This window comes from Triticum dicoccoides, chromosome 2A (assembly GCF_002162155.2).
Source record: "Triticum dicoccoides isolate Atlit2015 ecotype Zavitan chromosome 2A, WEW_v2.0, whole genome shotgun sequence".
Classification (NCBI taxonomy): Eukaryota; Viridiplantae; Streptophyta; class Magnoliopsida; order Poales; family Poaceae; genus Triticum; species Triticum dicoccoides.
The window spans coordinates 7,899,578-7,908,524 of NC_041382.1; the positions used below are offsets into that span (position 1 = coordinate 7,899,578).

Sequence of the window (8,947 nt, forward strand, 5' to 3'; positions counted from 1 at the left end):
AACGGAGGAATGGTGCAACGAAGTGTTGGCAATTCAACATCCAGCTTTAGTTCAGGGACATTATAGACATTTCAGCACACAACTCATCCCACAATCACTAACTACAATCTCAGAAAATAACTCGATGATTGATTCTACATAATTTTGTGGGAAGTTTCCCAAAAGCTGATTCAGGAGAATCAAAAGCTCAAAAGGACTGAACCTTAGGGGTCATGTGGTAATTGGCATGCAGGGTTGCAACTATGATATCAACCCTGGGGGACAAGATACATATGATGTTAGAGCTCCAGTCGGATAGCGGGCTGCATCATGATACCTGCTGGGGGGGTATTTTGTTGTGGTAGATAGTGAAGTCTCCTTATGACAGTAAGTAGTTCCAAAAATTAATGGTTGCTTAGTTCAAGTATATATGTTGCTAACCTTGTTTATATCTGGAAATTAATAAATGGTGATTGTCTAATTGATTCATCACTGGTTGATAATCTCTATGGATAAATATAATGGTCGCACATCTAGATAGTAGTATATGGAAAGTTCTGACTTCCATGAATTAATGACTCCCCACTTCAAATCTAATTTGCGCTGTTTGGTCGCATCCTGATTCTAGAAACTAATTGAGTTGATCTTATGCAACCATGTAAATATGGTGAATGATTTTCTTGTTATTAATAGTGAAAAGATATTACTTGTATCTTCTTTATTTGACGCTGTTGCAAATTATGTACAGGGCGTCAAGTGCGGATTTCATTAATCTCGTCCGCAAACCAGATGTGCCCTCAATTGTCTCCAGCTGAGAAGCTTGCTTTAGAAGAAAGTCTCAAGTTGTACTACAAACCAGTTGAGTGGTACAATATTATTCAACATCGAGCCGCTAAAAATGTAAGTTTCTTTTTAAAATTCTGGCCTCATTCGACACGGATTGCATGTGCTTATTCACTCACACCCTTCACCATGTAAGTGATCACGTAACAATGATGTCTCACTGACCTTTGCAGCCCACTTTCCTGCAAAGATGCCTTGATTACATGATAAAAGCAAGACGAAAGAAGAGGTATACTACAAGCTTTGACTATAATCTATTGCAGGACATGTGTAAATATTGTTCTGATTCAGATCCAAATGTCAAAAGATTAACTGTTCCATTTCAGAAAGTATTTTCTTTTCCAGCATATCAGAGATTCACTATTACTCCCTCCATTTCAAAATGCATAGCGAATTTCGTTATTATTATGTACATTTTTATCAGAAAAAATCATAACCACAAAAAGCTAGTACTTTGGAATATGAATCTAATGACATCAATTTTATTCAACAAAAATATATATGAATTGAGTAGTTCCTGGTCAAGGCTTGCCCTAATGGAACCTGATAGCCAATGTAGGTTACCGCCATAAAGATTAAATAAAACTGTAAATGTGCATGATGAAATCGTAGAATCGATCTGATCATAACTGAGTCTGCCCAATAATTTGAAGAATGTAATGCACATCATCATTAATGTTAGTGCTTGTCTAGTCATTTGGTAGCCAATTTGATTCATTATTGCCATTCCTAATGACATGCCTAGGTTGGCTATATAACATTTCAGACAAATATGATAATGAAATGTAGAGTAAACAACCATAATTAAGTTAGTGAAAAGTAGAATATATAGGGATCCAAGGTTTTCAGAATGTTACACTCCACCAGATTTGTGTGTTACCCATTTTTGGTGCATTGATGTACACATGGAAGCATTAATAAATATCTGCGCAAAGATCACTAAGGTGGAAAATATCATCAGATCGCTGATATGGCCCTGCCCGACATCCTCACGTAGGATGATATTTTCAAATCGATGCATCTTTGCAATAGTCATGAGCTAATTGATAGCATATGACTATATCCCACATCTATTGCAAGATTGTGACCATATTAATATTCTAGCAAATTAAACATGTAACTGGTATATGTTGTTCCATTCAATTAAATATCATATATTTATAGATTATGGCAGCATATACAACACAGTGAGCTTATTAGATGCGATACAAGCTGTAAGTCGAAATGTACACATGTTATAAAATATTGTACACAAAGTCAAGTATTATTTTTTCTCGGTGCGGCAATGTAGGACACAACTCAACAAGGAATAATCACTATATTGATATTGTAGGGCAACTACTTTTAGTTAGCAATATTTGACATAGAGCTAGATGGTTTCTGCCCCTATATACACCAAAATGGCAATGTGGCTAAACAAGGACCAAGAAATAGTAGCTTGGTTGCTGCTCTACATACACCAAAATGGTAGCTGGGCTAAACAAGGCCCAAGAAATTAAGTTCTTTCATGTGTAATCTCTGTGATACTACAAGTACTAACCACTATCGAAATTTAATCTTATGTGTTACATCATGCAAAAGCTGACCAATTTTGTGTTATGGATGTAGGATTCAACTAACTGTATCACTTTCTCGAGGTACAAATACTCCCCTCTTTATGTATTGTTAGCTACACCTACTAGTAACATTTCACTTGAAGGGGTAAGTATACCTATTCTTTGTTTCAATCGATATTTTGTACCAAATTATCTCTTATTATTGACAAAATGTTATGCACAGCACCCTCCCATATGTCGATTCATCCGGGCCTATTTTCTTACAACTTTTAGTGGATTTGGTAGTAAAGATCACACCAAAGCTACATTTGTAATTCCAGACATCTAGAATTTAGCATCCTCCGGAGCTTTCAACCTTAACATTATCCTTATCAGTCGTGGTATGATGTGCATCATATGTTATTCCGTGTGTTCTACAGTTCTTCACAACCATCACATTTTGATTCCCTTTAGTTTCAGCAGGACAAGTTGGAGAAGATATTGGTGAAAACAACTGCATTGGGTTCCATTTGGAACGATCTGCTCTCCAAAGTAAGCTTCTGGTTTCATTTCTTTTGAAATATGCTAAATAGTTTCTAGAACAAGCACAAGATGCAGTTGTGTGTAGGACTTAGAAATTAGTACTTGATACATTTAGCTACACAACACATTAGTCAACTGGATTGAGCTATTCGCTAGCTGGCAACTTATATTGCTTATTCATGTGGTTGAAGATACAACTGTTCTCCCAAACTCCCATTTCTTGAATGAAATCCTGGCCAATGGCCAAACTACGACTATCTCATAGTATATTCGAATCTAGTTGACGTCTGTATTTTGGGCCAAACCATGAACCTTGCAGCGACCTATCTCCAGGTGGTAAACAGCTGACAACAGTATGCCGAACCTTTTGTTGCATAAAGATTAGTGTTACAGTTTTCTGTTTTCAAAGAACCATTAGTATCACAGTTATACTCATAAACCAACACTAATAATTCACAAAGAGATTCCTTTAATACATGGATAACTTGTGAACATAGTGCTGGTGAGCAAAGTATTGGCTATGTGTATGGTTGCCTTTAGGTAGGAGATCCAAAAAATATGTTTTTAAACATTGTTTGCCAAGATTTTTACAGGGGAGGGGGGGATACTATGCTCTCTGCATTACTAATTTAGATTATTTTCTTCTGCTTGGGGAGGATCCTTATTATCACACGTACCGCTTCTAGCCATAACACCTTTTCCTTCTAAAAATAAGTGTCAAGACCAACATTTTTAAGCTCAGAACGTAGTTATGGTTTGTAGGATTGTTGAGTGCAACTATTTACTAATACATTTTGACAGACCTTGAAGGGAAATGTTTCTGGGGTAATGTATCAATTAATTTACTTCGTTTGTCATTCGAGAATCATGCGACGACTTTAAATTTGGGACATACCGTGAAGTTAACTCCTATGGTTGAAATGAGACAAAGCTTCTTAGAGGTACTTTAATTGAACTTCTCCATAGTATTAAGCTTGAATGTTCTTAATTTATGTACCATAACTTTTCTATAGTAGTTAACCATAGGATGGATTGTTAGCATAATTTTGATTAGTGTCAAGTCTGATTAGTGTCTAAGTTGTAGTTAAGTTAGTTTCCATGTATTAGGAATACATGGTCATGTGTAGTAGTAAAACAAGAGTTTTGAGTAGTACTAGGTTTTGGTTAGTCCATGTCACATTAGGAAATCACTAATCGGCTAGGATATATACGTGGTAGTACAAGTAGGAGTCATAGTCGTGTAGTACTAGGCTAGCTGTACTAGGTTAGTTCGATTCGGCTGTTTAGAGTCCGTGTAGGTCTAGGAAACCACTACATCCCCCATGTATGTATATACACAGCCAGAGCAACATCATGAGATTTTTATTGAAGGGGTGAAAAGAGAAAAGAAATTAAGGGAAAAACAAGGGCACGATACATGATCTTGGCTAAAAGTTTCGGTGCGTGTGTGTTTTGATGTGATCGATCCTTTGGGCTGAATTCCAACATGGATGAAGCACAATCCTTTGTAGGACCTGAAGTTTCAGACTGAATAAATTAGCTTAGCCACTTGTATTTGGATGATTAACATGTCATGTACTTTTAGTCTTCTAGAATATTGTAGTGCTTGTCTTTAATTAGAAATCACCTTCCAAAAGTTCTGGCAGTGAATTGCCACATCAGAAGTAGCGCACTTTGCATCTTTGGCAAGAGAACATGTTACAAGATTAATATTATCAGTAAAGGATGGAATCTTCAGTGTATGTAAGCTTAAGTGATTCTGCGAATCAGCTTTTCTTCAGTTGTTCCTCTGATTTCACAATCATGGTTTTACAAATTGAAAAATGAAGACTATTACTGGGGTGTAGTGGAAATTAGTTGCTTCAGCTGTATGTTGACCTTACTTATATTTCCTTTTGTTATGCATGCATAAAAAATTCTTGAGCAAGACAATTGCTTGACATTTTGCCCTCACAAGGTTGATGCTACGGTAAGGATATCCTTGTACCTTTTTTGAGCGGTCTCCTACCTTTATTTATTGATCTACTCTCATTTCCATATTTAAGGGACTAATAACTGTTGTTATCCAGTGTGGCAATGGATTATGTTGGAAACTGCCTATCAGTTGCTCCAGCAGCTTGTCTAAGTTTTTTTATTTTGTTCCATGGGTTCATATAAACTCCAAGTTGGCATATCTGCTCAAGAGGCTGGGGCAAGAGACATCCGTGAAAACCCATATAGTAGTTACTCATACAGTAATGTCCCAACTCCGTCATTACCTCGTATAATAAGGTAACACTAGTACATCTCTAGCTAAACATAATAATCGCATGCATTCCTTAGGTGTTTTTTCTCGAACATAAACTTGACCCATCGCCACTAGCACTTGGGGCATTTTCTTTCTTTGAAGAAATTAGCCACCCTGCAAAGCCCGCGCCTCGAATGCAGGTGGGTGAGCGTGCATACTTGCGCTATAGGCAACCGACTACTGCCTGGTTCTCTTCCTTAGGTAGTTTAGTTTGAAGGTATTCATTTTGATTTTGATTTTTTCGATAAGGCTGAGTAAGTTCTAGCATTGTGGAGCCAGACCTTTTCTATGCAATGAATACATTTTCTCCATGTGTGTGGCAATTGTCAAAACTAAATATGGGGACCATTTAGGCTGCACCAGGCCCTATTTTGAATATTTACGGTGTTAACTATCGATTTTATATATAGCTAAGGGTGAAACCTGGACGTTTGTCATAGTTGAGCAGGTGAAGATGAACATATTCATTGTTGAAAGACGATTTCAATCACCCAACTGTTCCAACGCTTGCATCAGCCGCTTCCCTTGTCTACCACTCGTCTACCACATACCTACCATTCCCAGAAATTTCGTGGCGCCATTGGCCTTCCTCCAATTCGAGCGCATCACAGTCTGCCCCTATCCTCTCTTTTCTCTCCATTGTCTCAGTCAATAAATTGAGCCCTAAATGCTGTGAGCCCTACTCCAGACCGAGAGCATCGCATGCTTCGTTTTCTTCCACCATCGCCACGTTGCAAGCAATGTTGCATCCTGCTATCTCCGCAGCTGTTTGATTGCAAACGATGCCGTGAGCACTGTTGCACGCTGTCGCTGCAAGCACTGTCGCCACTAAACGCAAGCAATACCACTGTTCTGCTGCCGCTACTGAAAGCTTACCACTTCGCGGTTGTAAGAATATGCTGCTGCTCCTGCAAGTCTGCTGGCAATGGACGCGAGGTCTGCCGTCGACGCTGCAAAACTAAAGATAGACGCTCCAACACAGTGGACAGAATGATGGCATTGCTGGTGTTGCGAGTCGGTTGCTGCAAAACTGTAGCCTGAGGCTCCAAAATGGCAGACACTGCTGCCATCTGAGCTCTGCTGCTGCAAGCGGTAGACAAACTGCTACTAACGCTAGCAGCGCTGCTGCTGACTGCCTGGTTTTGTGAGTTGGGGTGCTGCAAAGGGGAGGTCCTCGGTGCTGCATGCGGTGCAACCCACCTGTGCCCCAAGTGTAGTCATCACGCTTCCATAATAATTGTAGCGACAATTGATATAGATGAGAGGGAGTAATAATGTTGTAAACACAACTCATTTCCATCCAAGTAGTAATCACACACATGCGACACACATATCCATTACTACATATCAAGTTGAGCATACTTTATGGACAACAGAAAGTACATCTTTATCATAGTTTAATTTATCAAACAATATTCTTAGACGAAGAAATATCTGGAAATATCCTGAAATAAAATTTCTGAAAACATTCTAACTGACCATTAGATTATTAGCATGGCTTCCATGAACCATACATGACCATTTAAATATATGTGGCAAATGCACATGATTCATGAATAGGTTGGAAATAACATCATCCTTGTGACCGTATTACGAAATACAAGCTGCAAACAAAGAAAAGATTAGTCTGATTTGATACATAAGTTACAGTACCGGAGAAACTGGGATTTTGAAAATCATAGAATTAAATAGTGAAGCAAAATAAAGTTGCACAATCACTTTTTTCTCTTCTGAAAAATATTTCTGTAAAACACTAAAATAACAATAGAATTCATACAATTGAAAAAACAAGTTTGTAGTTGTACCACACTTGAATCATATTACAGAGAGGATGCTCAGACTTGTAAAGGAGGTCATTATCATATATTATATGTCTCTGTTCCCGAGATAGATCAGAAGACTGTTTAAGCGCGTAGCTATGACATTTCAGTAGAGAATGAATTTTAAAATTGTTTTATAAGATACAATTGTGAGATACCCTGTAAGCATGCTCATATTCGTCTTCGATAACAAACATCTTCTGGGTGAACCAAGCTGGAGGACACTGTCTGTCCTTCCTGGAAGAAACCAGTATACGCGTCTCATGACATTAGATAAGTGGTGTTGGAGCTGTGAATGAACTGAAGGATGAAACATAACTTAGAAAGTTCTTTATGCGATAAACTAACTTTGACCCATTCTTTATCTATTGTCGTGACATTAGAGGGGAGGCCATGGAATTTGATATATCATTGAGCAGTTTTAGCCTATGAATGATGCAACTAAGTTAGATTAGACGCATGGCAACCATTAATAACCTGACTTACTTTTTTTGCCATATAAAAATCGGAATGATGAACACTCACACGGTGGTAGAAAAAAAACATGAGCCTGGGTGCACAAATTAAGAAGTGACATTGTCTACTCATATGTGGAGTGCTATTATAATTCTAATTCCAACACTGCAATCGGCAAAAAAACCACATTTCAAGGATGATGGTAATCTGAATCTCTAGAAATTCTGCAATATGGACCAAAAATATTTGTAATAAAACAAGCGCCTCCTGATTGTGGATGGATACAGAGGTACTCTATCCTGACTTCACGAGCTTACTCTTATACACAATAATTAAGCAAACAACAAGCCCGAGAAACAGCTCCTGTGGATACACAATAATTTCACAGCACCATAGCTTCCTTAAAAAAGACACCATACAATTCTAAGTACTGTAGGATATTTGTATGTGTCAACACTCATTACTCTTAGTATGAAGTACTTTGTGGGGCACACGATGGTGCGAACCCGCAAAAGAGAGGGAGGGAGGGCGGGAGGGAGGGAGGGAGAGGGAGAGAGAGAGAGAGAGAGAGAATTTTAGAATTGTTTTATAAGATACAATGGTGATTTACCCTGCAAGCATGCTCATATTCGTCTTTGATAACAAACATTTTCTGGGTGAACCAAGCTGGAGGGTACATTGTCTGTCCTTCCTGGAAGAAACCAGTATACGCGTCTCATGGCACTAGATAAGTGGTGTTGGAGCTGTGAATGAACTGAAGGATGAAACATAACTTAGAAAGTTCTTTATGCAATAAACTAACTTTGACCCATTCTTTATCTATTGTTGTGACATTAGAGGGGAGGCCATGGAATTTGATATATCATTGAGCAGTTTTAGCCTATGAATGATGCAACTAAGTTAGATTAGATGCATAGCAACCATTAATAACCCTACTTACTTTTTTTGCCATATAAAAATCAGAATGATCAACACTCACACAGTGGTAGAAAACAAACATGAGCCTGGGTGCACAAATTAAGAAGTCACATTCTCTACTCATATGTGTAGTGCTATTATAATTCTAATTCCAACATTGCGATCGGCAAAAAAAGCTACATTTCGAGGATGATGGTAATCTGAATCTCTAGAAATTCTGCAATATGGACCAAAAAAATTTGTAACAAAACAAGCGCCTCCTGATTGTGGATGGATACACAAGTACTCTATCCTGACTTCATGAGCTTACTCTTATACGCAATACTTAAGCAAACAACGAGCCCGAGAAACAGCTCATGTGGATACACAATAATTTCATAGCACCATAGCTTCCTTAAATAAACACACCATACAATTCGAAGTACTATAGGATATTTGTATGTGTCAACACTCATTACTCTTAGTATGAAGTACTTTGTGGGGCACACGATATGGTGCAAACCCGCAAAAGAGAGGGAGGGAGGGAGGGAGCGAGAGAGCGAGAGAGAGAGAGAGAGAGAGAGAGA

The 8,947-nt window shown here is 38.2% G+C and overlaps 1 pseudogene; it reads left to right on the forward strand.

Annotated features, from left to right (window-relative positions):
• Window positions 1–768: 768 nt before the first annotated feature.
• Window positions 769–8,947, forward strand: part of LOC119357380 — an 11,104-nt pseudogene continuing 2,925 nt past the window's right edge.